The sequence below is a fragment of the Lissotriton helveticus genome, chromosome 4_1 (assembly GCF_964261635.1).
Source record: "Lissotriton helveticus chromosome 4_1, aLisHel1.1, whole genome shotgun sequence".
NCBI classification, from domain to species: Eukaryota; Metazoa; Chordata; class Amphibia; order Caudata; family Salamandridae; genus Lissotriton; species Lissotriton helveticus.
In genome coordinates, this window is record NC_136063.1 from 58,818,618 (window position 1) to 58,835,535 (window position 16,918).

The 16,918-nt window shown below is 45.0% G+C and overlaps 1 protein-coding gene across 1 annotated transcript in view; it reads right to left on the reverse strand.

Moving 5' to 3' along the window:
* Window positions 1–16,918, reverse strand: part of LOC144827857 (uromodulin-like) — a 254,678-nt gene that overhangs the window by 76,271 nt on the left and 161,489 nt on the right. The window lies entirely within an intron of this gene.

The window sequence follows — 16,918 nt, forward strand, 5'->3', positions numbered from 1 at the left end:
GTGTGTGTTGGGGGCCCAAGCTTCACTGATAAATCAGGCAGCCTCGCCAGATAGACCTAGGACTTTCCAGCGTCCCCCGAAATTCTCCACGCCACCAGCCGGAGCTGACCTGACAGTATAAGAGGGTGTGGGGCGCGAAGAGGATCCAGCAACAGGTTCCATTTGTGGGGAAGAAGGAGCGGCGTTGAGCAGCTCATCTCCAGAAGAACTGGAAACCAAGCCTGAGCCCTCCAAAGAGGAGTGATCAGAATGAGCTCCAAAAGAAACTGTCTCGTGCGTGCCAGAACCCGGGAAATCATCACGAAAGGTGGAAATGCATAACAGAGGAGAGGAGGCCAAGGCTGGAGAAACGCATCCGAAGCCAGGGCCTCCGAATCCGGATGTCAACTGTAAAACCGGGGAATTTGTGCGTTGAGGCGAGAGGCAAACAAGTCGAGGTGACAACGCCCCAAAATCCTGGACAACATTCGCAAAATTCAAGGATGAAGCCTCCAATCGCTGTAATCCCTCAGATGGCGAGAGTTCCAATCTGCAATGCGATTGTCGCGATCCGGCAGGTACTCTGCAATAACAATGATCTGACATTGCAGACAAAGATGCCAGAAATCTTTTGCAATCTCCGCCAGAAGCTTGGACCTGGTAGCCCCTAGTTTGTTGACATACCTCACCGCCGAGATATTGTCCATTCGGAGGAAGATGCAACAAGTTGTCTGGTGAGGGGACAGACAACAAATTGCAAAGGAGCCCGCCAGAAGCTCCAAGCAATTGATGTAAAGAGACAATTCCTCCTGGGACCAACGGCCCCCCGTTGTCACTGGACCGCACCGGGCTCCCCAACCCCAAAGGCTGGCATCGGATTCGATCACTACATCCGGCGTCGTCCCGCATAGCGCACAGCCGTTCCAAGCCTCCATGTGGTTCAACCACCACAACATCTCCACACGGGCATCCTCCGTCAGAGGGACGTGGTCCGCATACCGAAGACCCTTCTGTAAGTGCTTGATTTTGAGACGCTGAAGCGCCCGGTAATGCAATGGGCCCGGAAAGATCGCTTGAATGGAGGACAGGAGACCTACTATCCGAGCCACCGTCCTCAGCAAGACAGTCTGTTAAGACAAGACCAACCTCAAGTCCCTCTTGATGGACCTGATCTTCTGACCGGGCAGGAGGAGCTGGCAGGAGACCTAGTCTATCCGAAACCCAAGGAAGTCCATCGACTGAGAGGGAACGAAGTCGGACTTCTGAGGGTTCACAAGAAAACCCAGAGATTGTAATAAATCTAAGGACCAATGTAAATGAGTCCTCAGCAGAAGAGGGCATTGTGCCAGAATGAGAATATCGTCAAGATAAACTATCAGGCGAACCCCGCGGGAACGTAAAGACTCCATCACTGGACGAAGAAGCTTCGTGAAGCACCACGGAGCTGATGAGAGGCCAAATGGAAGCACCGCATACTCGTACCAAGCCCGAGCCACTGAAACTGAAGGAAGCGTCGATGAGTGCCGTAAATCGGGACCGACAGATAAGCATCCTTCAGATCCAGACGGACCATCCAATCACCTTCTTGAAGGAGGTCTCTCAGAAGATGGATGCCCTCCATCTTGAAATGGCGGTAAACCACTCCGCTGTTGAACTCTCTTAGATTGAGGACCAAACGTGCACCGCCTCCCTTTTTCTGCACCAGAAAAACATTGCTGACGAACCCCAGCGGATGAAGGCTCGTAGGAACGGTGGCCCTTTTGGCCAGAAGAGAAGCGACCTCCGCGGAAATGAGTTCCTGATATTGTAGGGAAAATACAAGAGGATGAGGTAGATGATGATGATGCTGCCAAGTTAAACTGCCATCATTTTGAAGCCAAATTATTTTAACTTAGCACTCCATGGGCATTAGCGCGTAATACCTGTTTTACTGCTTCGTTTTAAAATATATAATTTGCGCCGTATTTGGGGTATTTTTCGGGGTGGACCACTCACCTGCACTATAATTGTAATTTCACCGCTGTTTGGCGGGGCCTTGGGTGCTGACCTTGGGTGGGTGACATGTTGGGGGAGGAAGGGTCGTGTGTGAGCGCCATTTTGGTCGGCACTCTAGTTGCAGTGTGACGCGCCTGCCGCTCGGCTGCTACTTAAGTCGGTCTGGAAGCGGTGTCTTCCTGCCAAGGTAAACTGCCTTCATTTTGAAGCCAAATTATTTTAACTTAGCACTCCATGTGCATTAGCGCGTAATACCTGTTTTACTGTTTAGTTTTTAAATATATAATTTGCGCCGTATTTGGGGTATTTTTTCGGGGTGGACCACTCACCTGCACTATAATTGTAATTTCACCGCTGTTTGGCGGGGCCTTGGGTGCTGACATTGGGTGGGTGACATCTTGGGGGAGGAAGGGTCGTGTGTGAGCGCCATTTTGGTCGGCACTCCAGTTGCAGCGTGACGCGCCTGCCGCTCGGCTGCTACTTAAGTCGGTCTGGAAGCCGTGTCTTCCTGCCAAGGTAAACTGCCTTCATTTTGAAGCCGAATTATTTTAACTTAGCACTCCATGTGCATTAGCGCGTAATACCTGTTTTACTGCTTCGTTTGTAAATATATAATTTGCGCCGTATTTGGGGTATTTTTTCGGGGTGGACCACTCACCTGCACTATAACTGTAATTTCACCGCTGTTTGGCGGGGCCTTGGGTGCTGACCTTGGGTGGGTGACATCTTGGGGGAGGAAGGGTCGTGTGTGAGCGCCATTTTGGTCGGCACTCTAGTTGCAGCGTGACGCGCCTGCCGCTCTGCTGCTACTTAAAGCAGCCACATGCAAACGCGCAGCCAGAGGCGAGCCCATCTGCGCCCATCCGCGACCAACCGGGGCCTGGGGCCACGACCCCTGGTCCTCGCCATATCTACACCAGAGGAGAGCTGTTGGAGGTAGGTCTGGGGACGTGCCATCTTAGCCAGACATGTGCAGCTAAACTTAGTCAGGAAGGGCTGCTGAAACGCCATGGTATTAAATCAGGAACTAATTTTGAATGTTCGGCACGCGGCCTGTCCTATGGCCTTCTAAATACGCGTTCCTTACAGAAACATAACTTAGAGGTGCTCTCATTGTTACAGGATGGAGAGTTGGATATCCTAGGTGTCACGGAAACGTGGCTAGAGGACTCCTCATTGCCGGACTTGGTAGCCTCCATTCCTGCCAATTTTACGGCATTTTGCCTCAATACAGCAGGTCCAATGAGAGGGGGCGGTGTGGCCCTTTTATATAGCACCCGTTTGAGGGGCGAAAGATTTTTAGCGGAAAGCCTGGGAGGCGCCGAGGTCTTGGGCGTCAAGCTCGGGATAGGGACGGATTGCTGGACAATTATTTTAGTCTACCGGCCCCCCTGGGTGTTGCCGGACTTTCCGGATCTATTCCTGGAGTTGGTCCAGGACGTCGGATCACGTTATAATAACGTAATTATCATGGGTGACCTAAATTTCCATTGGGAAAAGTTCCCGAAAGAAGGTCAAGCCAATCAGATAGATGAGGCTCTTAGGTCATTCGGGTTAGTTCAGAGGGTAACGGCCCTACACACGAGAAGGGCCACACCCTGGATCTCGTTTGGATAACAACCTCTGAACATGGCCGAGATCATGGCCCAGTAGTTGCGCAGCCGTGTGCATGGTCAGACCACTTTTTAGTGAAGGGCATGATATCGGTTGATGAACAGAAGGGGAAGTCCGGTGTAGGATGGAAAGTTGTGAGGAAATGGAAACATATAAATGGGGATGAAATGGTAGCTCACCTCCTAGCTCGTCCTCATACTAATAAGATGGAACATAATCCAGAAGTTATGTGTAACGATCTAATAGATAAATTGAAAAGGGTAGTTGGTCTTGTGGCACCAGCACGAAGGATGAAGGTGGTAGATAGAGGAGCTGGGGCCCCTTGGTACAATGAATCCCTTAAGGAAAAAAAGAGGGCTCTACGTTAATCTGAGAGATCATGGCGGAAGGACTACGGTCTCAATGCACGGAGTCATTATATACAGGAGCTCGCCTCCTATAAACATGCTATTCTCTTAAGGAAAGCAGAGTTCTTTGAGGACAGGATCTCCAGAGCCTCGGACCCACAAAAAGAAATTTTTATGGTCCTCTCGGAACTCAGGAAAAATAAAGAGCAGAGTCCAGAGTTTAAGCAAGAAGACTGCCAAAAATGTCAGGACTATTTTTCCACTAAGATCAAAGACCTTTTATCAGAAATCGCCACTACCCCAATCCTGGACTGTCCTCTACAGATTGTTCCGGTCATTCGTCCAGTCGACAACCCCTTGGTCACTCTGCTCTTGATTACGAAGGACAGACTAAATCTGGCTCCCAGGCCAACCCTTGTCCTCCGGAGGTATTCAAGTTAGCTATGCCAGGTATTGAGGAAGATGTTTTGACTCTCCTCAATAATTCCTTACAAATAGGACAGGTTCCATCCTCCTTTAAGGAGGCACGGCTGATCCCCCTGCTGAAAAGAATGGGGCGGACGTTAAGAATGGAAAGAACTTTAGGCCTATTTCGCAGTTACCATTCTTGGCCAAAGTTCTGGAGCAGCATGTCCTTACGCATCTTTCTGACCATCTGGAGAAAAATGTCTCACTTGAGCAAAACCAGGCGGGGTTCCGTGCGCATCATAGCACGGAGCTAGTGATGTTATTTATCCTGGATGAGCTAAGGAACAGAGCTGACAAGAAACTCCCTGGGGCCCTGGTGCTACTAGACCTCTCCGCGGCTTTTGACACCGTTTGTCATAGTCAACTGTTGCTGCGGGTGAGGGACCTAGGCATCCAGGGCACAGCACTTGTCTGACTCTCATCTTTCCTTGAAGGGAGAACTCAGAGAGTTCAATTGGCAGACTTATCTTCAACCACAGTGCCGATCACCTGTGGTGTACCACAGGGCTCTGCCCTCTCCCCTCTTTTATTTAATGTTTATTTACAACCCCTGATTTCGGTTCTCAACCAGATGGACTGTCAAATATACAACTATGCCGACGACACCCAAATCATCATCCAAATGGAAGATTGTCTGGGTGCACACGCAAGAATGCAGAATATCCTAAGATATACAGCTAATTGGATGTCTCTGAATTCTTTGAAAATCAATCCAGATAAGACCGAGGTGTTGCCAATCACGATCATTGGTAACCCCTGGAATGATCAGCTTTGGCCATTAGAACTAGGAGCGCCTCCTGAACCTGCAGCAGTAGTGAAAAGCCTGGGCATCTCTTTGGATGGAAGTTTGACGATGCAAAAGCAAGTCTCAGGGGTGGTGGGCACGTGTGTTGGTCTCCTTCGACAACTAAGGAAAATTTCCTCACTCCTGTCCTTTGCCACCCTGAGGCGTGCTGTATTCGCCATGATCCTAGCCAGGATGGACTATGGTAACTCACTATATGCAGGGCTCCCGCAAAAACATCTGAATCGTCTGCAAGTTGTTATGAACGATGCGGCAAGATTGATTTTTAAGAAACCAAGGAGAACGCAGGCGTCTCCTTTATTGCGTGAACTTCATTGGTTGCCCGTCAAACAGAGGGTAATGTTCAAAGGGCTTTGCATTACACACAAAGCCCTGTATGGAAAGGCGCCAAGTTACATTAAAACCTTTCTGGCCCCATACAAACACGGTAGACGGCTGCGTTCCTCAGATGCTACCCTTCTAACCCAACCGCGTTTTAGATTATCCACTCTTGGTGGTCGCGCCTTCTCTAACATCTTCCCTGCGGTCTGGAATAGTTTACCAACCGAACTGCGCAAGGAATCCAACTTGCTGCCTTTTCGGAAAAAATTAAAAACAGTGCTTTTCCAGCAAGCATGGGGTGTGCTGTAATGTGATAATCGGCTGTAGAATTTGTTTGGCATATACCTGGAAAAGGGCTTAGAGACCCCGGGGTGATTACGCGCTATATAAATCAAATAAATAAATAAATAAATAAAATGTTGGTGAGGGTGATTGTAAAATTCTATTTTGTAACCCTGCACCGTCTCCAACACCCAGGCATCGCTTGAGCTCAAGCGCCAATTGGGGAGAAAAAATTGCAATCTGCCCCCCAAAACCACTTCTGAAGCGAGAATCAAGCTCCCCTGAGGCTGAGGAATCCTGACGTCCTCCTTGGTTACCGTTGTAACTGCCTTTCTTGTATTGTCCTCTTCCTTTTCGAGAGGGATAGAAATTTGACTTTCCGGAGTTGTAATCTTGGCCACCACACCTTTGGGACTTGAAACCACGCTGAGATGGTTGGTCAGAGCCGCGCCCGAACGAGCGTCCCCGTCGTCCGGCCTTTGCAAAAACTGGGCGAAAAGCCCGATGTAGGTTAGACTGGGCCTTGTCCAGCCCACTAAAAGTGGCCACAAATTTGGTGAGCTCCTTTAGGAAAGGTGAGCCAAACAACAAACCCTGGGCCAGAGGCCCCGACTCAGAGGAGGCCAAATCCGTGAGTTTGGGATCTAATTTGAGCAAAATGGAGCGTCGCCGCTCACTGGAAAGAGCACAGTTGTCATTCCCTAAAATGCAAATGGCCCTCTGCGACCAACCTACCAATTCGTCTGGGTCAATGAGAGCGCCTGACTCCTTGGCCCAAAAGCCCAAGTCAAGAATTTTAGTTAGGGGCCCCAGGAGGTCCAACATCCTGTCCTGGCAGGACCGCCAGGATCTGTCCAAACCCTTCTTGGGGTCCTTAGGGTACTTTTTCATGTAAGTGACCATGGTAGGGTCCACTTCCGGAGTTTCAGCCAGTTTATCAACGAGATCCGGAATCGGACACTCTGAGTGCAAACGGGCACGCACATCCTTCTCAATGGGTTGGCGGATATGGCATTGAATATATTCTGCCACCTCAGGAGAAGGCAACGAGGAAGATGAATTCGGGTGTACAATATCAGCCGGATGGAATGTCAACAACTGTGGAGTCGATGGAGCATCTACAAAACGTTCTTTGCGTGCCTTCTTTGAAGGAGGAGAATCCGCTGGAGCAGAGGAGGATAATGAAGAGGTATCATCATCATAAGAACTGGGGGAGGAATGCCCAGACTTAGAGGTCTTCTTGGAAGGAGGCGCCGAAGAGAGTGATTTGGCCAGTTTCGCAAAATCAGATTGATGAGGATTTTTGGGAGACTTCTTAGCGCGCCCAGAGGACAGAGGCAACCAGTCCTGCTGAGCGGCGTACTCAGATAAGTGGCTTTTAAATGGGCAATGGCCTGAATCAAAGCCTGACCCATGAAGTCATATACAGAGCCAGAGGGCTCCTCATCGTCATAGTAATAACCTTCCTCGTCGTTATAGTCTCCCATGGAGACAAAGTCTGCCAATGAAATGCCCACTAGAGGAGGAAAACAGAATGTTCAACAGCCAAGGCCAATTCAGGGGGAGTGAAGATGCAAATTAAAAGTGGAGGGAGGACTTGCACCAAGAAACCCACTCTAGGCAGAGCCTATGCACTATTTTACAACCCCAAATATAAATTAGAAGGGGCGTAGGTGAAGGCAAACAGGTGACAGGCAGTGGGCAGCAGTTGAGTGAAAACACAGCAATTAGATCCTTCCGCCTTCTAAACTCCCACTCCACAGACCAAGCGGTGCAGCACACAGCGCGCCGTAACCGGGAGGTGACAAACGCTCCCACAACCGCACAAGGCAAAACACGGAACGTCCGAAGCCGGCAATGTACAAATAAGCAACGTACAAATAAGCAAGAAAGCAATGAAGTGCAATGCGCGGGGAAGAAACAGGCAAAGCGCTAATTATACAATACAACCAGTAAACAGTTAAGAAGAAAACAATAATGTGCACTTAACTGGCTGCGGCAGCAGCAAAGAAAGAGGAAGTTCTGACCTCTATGACCCCTTTTATAGCATTGTATACTCTATGGTTGCCCGGGTTCTGGGTATTGTAGTTCTTTTCTTTTTTCTTTACTGTGTGCTGATTGGCTGCTGTCGTTTTAGTAAAGAAATAGAGAAAAGCATAATCGGAGCCTCCGTCCTGCCATAGAATTATTCATCTTGGAACACAGAGTAATAGGTACGCCTTTGATTTACAGGGAGTATTTTTGATTCGCTGTTGAGCGCAAGCGTCAGCGGGGAATACAAGCTGGTTTCTATATTCCTCAGAGGGATTGCCTTATTCCTCAGCAGTATCACAAGAGATGGGGCTGAGTGTTTGAAATATCTCTGTACAGTTCAGGTATCTACCCTTTCAAGTCAAGTGGTTATGTAGGTCTCTTACAAACAGGGTTACGGTGTCTAATTATATATCCCCATCTTCCGATAGCTCAGGACCGGGAGAGTGGAGAGATTACTTCGAGAGGAGTGTGCCATTGGGCACTATTGTTTTTGAGTGTCGGCAATTTTTTTGCTTCTAGCATAAAATCAGTCTCTTCACGAGACATATCAAACATATACATTGTTTCTTTTGAAGAGTCGAGTCAGTAGTGCATATTTGGAATTGCTTACACATCTAATATTCGCAGTTTATGGCTACGGAATAAGTTGCGTTCATTAACATCACTATTTTTCAGGACTTAACTCCGCATTTGCATGTATATTTATCCAGTGTTTTCACGTATAAATGAACAGTTATTATCTTCTAATCTTCATTCTTTTTTCTTTACACAATCCAGGATTAATGGACATGGTGTAGGGGTTAGGTGCTTGGCTTTCTTTTTAATTGCACTATTTTCTTCGGCATTGCCTTTGTAAGATGCATATAAGGTTCTTTTCATTTGGAATTCATCTCTGACCGGTGTAAAACGCTGCTTATCAGTTCTTTGTACATGATGTGGCTTTACTACATACTCATTATTGTTTCTCTGTTTTCAACAGTGGCCCCTGAAGAAGGGATTTGCTTAATCCCGAAATGCATTGGGCATGGCCGAATAATTTAGGTTTTTTATAGAAATGTTCTTGTGTTGCTAAAGATATTGGGCCTCATTTATGAAGGCCTTGCGCCACTGGTGCATCACTTTTTCCCATTTTAAAAGTGACGCATCGGCAACGCAAGACCTTCATAAATAAGGCCCATTGACTTTTCAGAACTTTGAAGTTTTATGTACTGAATGTCTTCAAGAAAAGGACTGATTATTATGTATGTTATTTGATTTTCGCTACAGAAGAGATACAATTTAAATACAAAAGTAGAGCAACTGAAATTTGTGTTGAATTTTTATGAGTGAGTTTTCATGAATCATTGGAGACAAGAATGTGAAATGTAAATACATTTACCAGACGTAGATTCAGTTTACAGGATGGATGCCCTTTTCACTGGGTTGCACGCATCTTTTGTTTGAACAAACTATACTAGATCAGTCTTTTTGATTATTTAGTGGGAATGCGCAGAGATTCTAAAAAACTTCCCGAATTTTTTTTTTATAAAAAAACAGCCAGCCTCACCAACCATCCTAAGAAGGTCATTATGTTTGGGCATAGGGTGACAATCCAGCATTTAGGTCATGTAAATCGACATAAATACACTTTACCCTACATTCAGGTTTTTTAGCCACTACTACAGATGCAAGCCATCCGGAGACCACAATGGGTTCTATAATCCCTTATCCTGCTATTCGTTCTAATAATTCTTTTGAATGTTTCCCCTTGAGGCTAGATGCTGGGCATCCCAATAAATGTTACCCTTCTTTGGTGATATAAACATTCCCTTTTGTAGAATACCTTCTAAAGGGAATTTGCACAATTATCATACTATCCAATGGGATTGGGTCCTAGTTTTACCCTGCAGAGTCAATCAATCAATCAATCGATAAAACTGTGTTCAATCTAGTTAGATGACATAGATCATAACAGTATACAGGTTTAAAAAGAGGCAGTTTAAACATCATTTTATGCAATCAATACAAAGTAATAATAAGAGGGAGCCTTTGTGACTCCACCAAAATAGACTTCAGGTAACTCTGGACACAATATGTATTCATACAGTAAATCTTACCCTGGCTTCTTCTGTTTAATTAATAAAAACCTAAAATCCTGTAAGGTCAAACTCTAGTAATTCATGATTAGTGATTCAACCTGTTGGGCAATTTAATAATTGTAAATGGGGAAGAAGCATCTCTTCAAACTGACTTGTTTCACTCTATTTCACAACTTGGAACTTGTATTTTTTCATCATTACCATTTGTGTGGAAAAACTACTTTGATGGCATCATGCTCCAACACCTGCACCATATTTACTTGGTTCTGGGAGATTTCCCCATAACATGTGCGTGATGGCCTTTGTTACAAATTCTTCTGCGATTGGAATTGTTAACACAACATACATGACTATGAGCTAAATCGCCCACTAATAACATATCTAAAGCATTTTAACTTGGTATTGTGACTGGCAAATTTTCATTTGTTTCCTGACACATCTCAAGATGTTGGCAGCTTTGCCTAACCTTTTCTGCCACAAGCAGAATATTCAGTGGGAGGATGCACCTCCATTACACCCGATGCAGTGTGTGTTATACCTTATAGTATTTCTGTGACATCTCTGAGGTTAGGGTTATCTACTCACAGGTTCTCCTGAATTCTGGGTTTGTTTGTGCTTCATACTAATCATGCATTAGTGTGTCACATAAATTCACACACTTCCAAATATTAGATACATGTTTTAACTCTGCAACATATGTAGTAATCTTTTAATTTTTCCTTTCAAAGTCCAAAGAATATATGTCTCCTAGGATATACTTCTCCAAAATGTTCCTCCAATTTCCTACATGTGAGTTGAAAACCATCTTTCTGGTTTCACCATCCACCATTTTCAGTAGGTTTAGGCAGGCTTTCATACACTTTATATCTTTCTATGTCTAAAATGTGAGGTCATGCATGGTGTTTCCTTAAGAAATTGCAATTAAATAAGATTTGAAACGTGCTCCATTATTTCCCATGAAGAATGGATTCACCACTATCATTTAAGAAGAGGGTGCTGTGTCATGCGAGTCGCCGTCATGCACATAATACAATATTAACGTACTCATGTCTATTCCCATTCCAACCAAAATATGCCTGGGGGGCGTGGCTTTCGCGTCACGGAGATGGCGGCGTAGAACGGGAGCTCCGGAGCCGACCTCCAGCATATCGCGTCTTTCAACGATATTTGGAAGTGTCCACCGAATCCAGACATTGCAATGGAAACCGGAAGGTGAGGAGAGCCCAGCGCCCTCACTTGTTACAATTTTTGAGCAGTTTTGACGATTTTGCTCGTTTCGGCCGGGCGAATCGGTCCCGCCCGCCATTTTGTGTGCATTGCGCACTTTAATCACCTGAGATGTCCGTATCCCATCCGGATTTTACAGGCTTGCTGTTAGCTTCAATGTGCCTCCCTGGACATGCGGTGAGTCAAGCAAACAAAAGAAATGTCATCTAGTGGCTTGTCTCACCCTATTTCTGCCGCGTTCTTTATTCATCTGCATCTGCCGCCATTTTGTGACTGACTTCTCTTTTCTCCAATGCTGCACACCTCTGCTGTTTTACGTCTGCTTTGGGCTATTTCGATGACCTTTAATATGGGAAAAGGTCTACACTTGCTTTTGTTCACTGCTGCATGCCTTGGTCTGTCTCTTCAGCATATTTGAGGCCAGCAATCCCAAAACCTGTTATCTTTTGCCTGCCTGCGGCTTTTAACAATATACCTCCTCATATTCTTCACTTTGCTGCATGATTTGACTCTGTCGTTTTGGTCCTCCTTACCATTTCACCAATTGGATGATGTTTTCTACGTGTTCCTGTCTTTCAGGAGTTTTGCCTTCTAATTTTTGACTACACTGTTTTATTCATCAGCAGTAAATTGTTCTAGGCTATTTCATCCTGTTGGTTAAGGGATTAATGCCTTTCACATTCTTCTCCAAACACCTCCACCAGGTTTCTCCCATGTTTTTCCAATACTGAGCCTCTTGCCTTTTCATTTCGCTCAGTCGCCTCTTCTCAACTGTTCTCTTTGAGTATTTACATGGGGAAACTCCGCAACCTGAAGCTATCTACAGTCACTAAAGCACCTACCGGCTCGGATTCTGACTCTCCTCTTCAGGATATGGAGGAAGCTACAATGTCCAAATCTGACATCTCTCATGGCGCTATCCCTAAATCTCAAAATGGCGGGAAAAACGATCTTCAACCTTAGCTTCCATCAAACGTCTTAAAAATGACCCTCCCTCTCCTGAGAACACTACATCTTCTTCGTCCATGGATCTTATCTTAGAGGAACTGAGGGCCCTTAAACCTTTCATTGAGGCTACTACTAAAAATATGCAGGCCATGCAAGACAAATGGGTCTCCCTGGATTCCCGTGTTCTAATCCTGGAACAAGCAACGGACTTTATCCAATTCTCCTGCTCTCGTATCCCTTCATTGGAAACTGAAGTACTTCTCCTTAAGAAACAGACAGAGGATTTGGAAAATAGAAACCACAGAAACAACCTCTGTTTGTATGGTCTTCCTGAACTCACGGAAGGGTCCAACCCTACTGCTTTCTTCCAAACGTTTCTCTCAAAGATCTTGGATGCCCCAGCCTTAGCCTCCATCAATATCCAAAGGGCCCACCGCCTTGGTCCTAAAATCTCTGCTAAACCTAGGGGAGTCATCATGCTGTTCCTCCAATACACTGATCTCCTGCAGGTTCTTTCAGCCGCTAATCTCAAAAAACAAATCCTATGGGAAGGCCATCGTCTGTATCTGTCTCAGGATGTTTCCAAAGCCACTGAGGATAGGCGAAGGAGGTTCTTGGATTTGCGACCACAACTCAGAGCCCTCAATGCTCGATATGGACTTCTTCACCCTTGCCTTTTCAAGGTTACGTACAAAGACAAGACCACCACCTATGAAGATCCTGCCGCTCTTCAAGCTTTCCTTCGTCAACATGGTCCTGATATTATGGTCGTTTCCAGACCGGGCTGATTGGACCTGAGGACTCTTCACTTTTGCTAATGTTGTTCTTTATTTGTAATCCTTATCACTGTTGTTCTTTCACCCTCATATATTTTATTTTTGTTTAAATCCGTCCACATTTCCTGTTTCCTCCTCTACTCATACATTTACACCCATTTCTTTTCTTATGTTTACAGATGCTTCCCTCTCTTTATCCCACCCGATGTAACCACTGTTTATCTATACTGCCCTTGGGAAATGTGTTCTTTGAGGTCCGGCGTCCGCTCTTGCTGTTGTCGCCATCAGCTCTCGACGCCTCTACCCTCGTCTTTGTTGCGTCTTCCGTCTTTTCGTAAGTATGTCTTTCAGTCGTTCGTTTTGGACTTGTACTGTCTTCTTGATCTTTTTTGTCCCTGTCTTTCTTCTTCCCTCTTTTCTTTTCTTTCCTTTATCACTCTCTCTCTTTCCCTTTCTGTCTGGACTAGTATTACCTTTGCAGTAACTGCTTCTTTCCTTACTTATTTCTCTTTCTTTTCTTCTTTCCTTTTTCCTTCTAGCCTTTTTCTCACATTGCTATTTATTTCTTCTACTTGTTTTACTTTGCTTTTGCATTTAATGAGCATGATATTGCTAGTTATTTTCTTTAACTGTTCCTTTCCGTGTTACGTCATGGAACATTAAGGGATTAAATAATCCCATTAAAAGGCAACGGGTGTTATCTCACCTGGCCAGACTCAAAACTGATGTTGCCCTCCTTCAAGAGTCTCATCTCTCGGAGGCAGAGGCTTTAAAACTTAAACGTTGTTGGGTGGGTCATGTTTTTTGCTCTCCCACTGTTGATAAAAAAAATGGTGTTGTGATTTTGTTGCACAAAAAGTTACATATTTCCTCAGTTTCTCATGAATGTGATGTTAATGGTCGTTGGATCATTGTTAACTTGCTTATTGACAACATCCCTCTTACTCTCTTTAATGTATATGCCCCTACTGGAATCGATAGATCTTTTTGGCCCTCTGTTTCTGACAAACTAGCATCCCTTTCTGGGGATTACATTCTTCTTGGAGGAGATTGCTCCAAATTATGGACCCCTTCCTTGACCGCCACTCGAAAGTCAAATTTGTGCCCTCCAGGATGCATTCTCAATTTGTCAAAACTACTTAGAACAATGCGTTAGTTGATATCTGGAGATTGTGTAACCCCGATCTTAGGGAATATAGTTTCTTCTCCCCTCCTCACCAATCCCAATCACGCATTGATCATATTTTCCTAAGCAAATCCCTATCCCAACATGCCATCCGCTCTGAAATAGGCTCCATTCTCCTCTCCGACCATGCCCCTGTCTTTGTGGACTTAGATCTTCTTCCGTTTTCCCCTCACTCAGGCAGATGGAGATTCAATAATACTCTACTCCTTGATCCCACTTTCTGCTCTGCATTTACTACCTTTGCTACTGAATTTTTCCTTCTTAACCACATTCCTGGTTCCCCTTTTGTTATGGTTTGGGATTCCTTCAAAGCTGCCTCTAGAGGTTTTATCATCGATTTTGTGGCAAGACGGAAAAAACTCAGAGAGGCCAAATCGGTTCAAATTCTGGCCGATATTAAGCGCTTAGAACTTGATTACCAAACTTCCAATTCAGTTTCTTCCCTTAAAAAACGTATTGATGCTAAAGTCTCCTTCAACAAGTCTACGACTGAAACTGCCTCTAACCTTCTGTTAAAATGCAATTCCCGATATTATGGTGGTAAAAAAAAAATGGGGAAACTTCTTGCTAATTACTTAAAAATTAGGAAAGAACGCACAAAGACTGAATCTATTCGGACCTCCTCTGGTGAATCTTGGTTTAAGGATAAAGAAATTCTTGCCGAATTTGTCAAGTTCTACGATATTCTCTACACCCCTGAACAAGTTCCTTCTTCTATGGATCTTCATTCTTATTTCCAATCTCTTCCTCCCCCCCCCGACATCCCATGTCAACCTTAATTCGCTGGATCGGGACATATCGCTTTCCGACATCTCTCATGCTGTCTCTAAATTACAACATGGAAAAGCTCCCGGCCCGGATGGCTTCACCATCAAATTTTATAGTCATTTTGCCTCCCTACTTCTCCCCAAGCTTCTGCTCTTATTTCAGTCCTTTCTTACATCGGGTCTTCGAGCGGTTCTTTTCAACAGGCCTTAATATGTTTGATTCCTAAGGAGGATAAGGACCATTCCCTTTGCAAGAGTTATCGCCCGATTTCCCTAGTTAACACAGATTATAAAATACTGGCTAAGATTCTGGCTTTGCGTTTGCATCCCCTCTTACCGGATCTAATTGGTCCCGAGCAATCCGGGTTTGTTAAAGGTAGTCTTTCCTCTGATAATTCGTGAGTCTTCCTTAACATTCTCAGCAGAGCTTCGTCGTTAGATCTCCCTCTTGCCGCTATCTCCTTAGATGCGGAGAAAGCTTTTGACAGGATAGGGTGGGATTTTATGTTTCAGGCTCTCCGTTGGATTGGCATTCCTCCCAAATTGATTTCCATTATCTCCTTACTTTATTCTAATCCCCAAGCTTCCATTTTTGTCAATGGCATGTCCTCGGATTACTTTTCTCTACATAGAGGTGTTCGTCAAGGTTGCCCATTATCTCCTTTACTATTTGTTTTGGCCTTAGAACCCTTTCTTACTAAGATCCGTCAGGATGATAATATATCTAGCTTTCACTTTGGTTCTCATCAGGTCAAGCTTTCGGTCTATGCGGACGATATCCTTTTTTATTGCTCTGATCCTATCTCTTCTCTACCCCCTTTTCTTCAACAAGTCTCTTCTTTCTCTGCTGTATCAGGCTTCCGTCTAAACGTTGATAAATGTGAAATCCTTCCTTTAAATTCTCTCTGCCAGAAACATCTTTTTGTGCAATCTGGCTTCTCCTGGCAACCATCTAAAATTAAATATTTGGGCGTTTGGTTCGCTCCCCTTCTTTCGGACACTCTTAAGTTGAATTTTGATTACGTTTCCAAGAAAATGGAAACAGCTATCTCGCGTTGGCATCCGCTCTTTTTGTCCTGGTGGGGTCGGCTCAATTCTATAAAGATGATGCTTTCTCCCCTTCTTCTATATACTATTTCTATGCTCCCATTGCGTATTCCGGTTTCTTATTTCAAGAAGATAGACTCTTTGCTCTTAAAATTCCTATGGAATGGTAAACGTCCTCGGATAGCTGTCTCCTCCTTACGTAAAGACAAGGCTCAGGCCGGTGTTCATTTTCCTGATCTTAGAGAGTATAACCGAGCTTTCTCTCTGAAGCAAACAACTCGATGGCTTTCCTCTGATCTTCCCTTCTATCCTCCCATCTGGCTAACCATGGAATCCTCCTTTATTTCTCCTTTTAATTTCCGTGAACTTTTGTCATTTACGTGTTACCCGGCCCGCCTTCATACCCCTATTATCTCTCATTGTCGTACTCTCCTTCACCCTTTCTTATCCTCGTCGTATCCTTCCCTTCTATCCTCTCACGAACAACCTATCTGGTATAATTCACTTCTTAAAATTCATAATCGTACCATCTATTGGAAAGTCTGGCATTCTCGAGGATTGTGTTAAATCTCTCAACTGCTCTCACATGGTGTCCCTCTCTCTTTTTTGGAACTTAAATCCTCTTTCTCACTACCCTCTAGTGCCAGTTCACAATATGATTTGCTTCGCCCTGCTCTCACTCTTTACCTCCAATCACTACCATCTTTTAGTGATATCCCTTTGGATCGTCAGTCTACTACTTCATTAATTGATTCCTCTCCTTCTCCTTCTGCGTCTTCCTTTTATAATTCTTTCCGCTATACGATGGATAGAGTAAAATCCAAAATTGAAATCGCGAGGGAATCTGATCTTTCTCAGGATTGGCCGGTCCTTCTCTGAGATAAAATCTGGTCCAAACTCCATAAGACCTCTAGAGCTGCTTACACCACCCAAACTTTATACTTTGTTTATACTAGAACTTTGCTTACCCCTCTTGCTCTGTCCCGTTTCTCACCAGAGATTTCCTCTACATGTTGGTCTTGCCCCTGTCTCTCTGCAGACCTA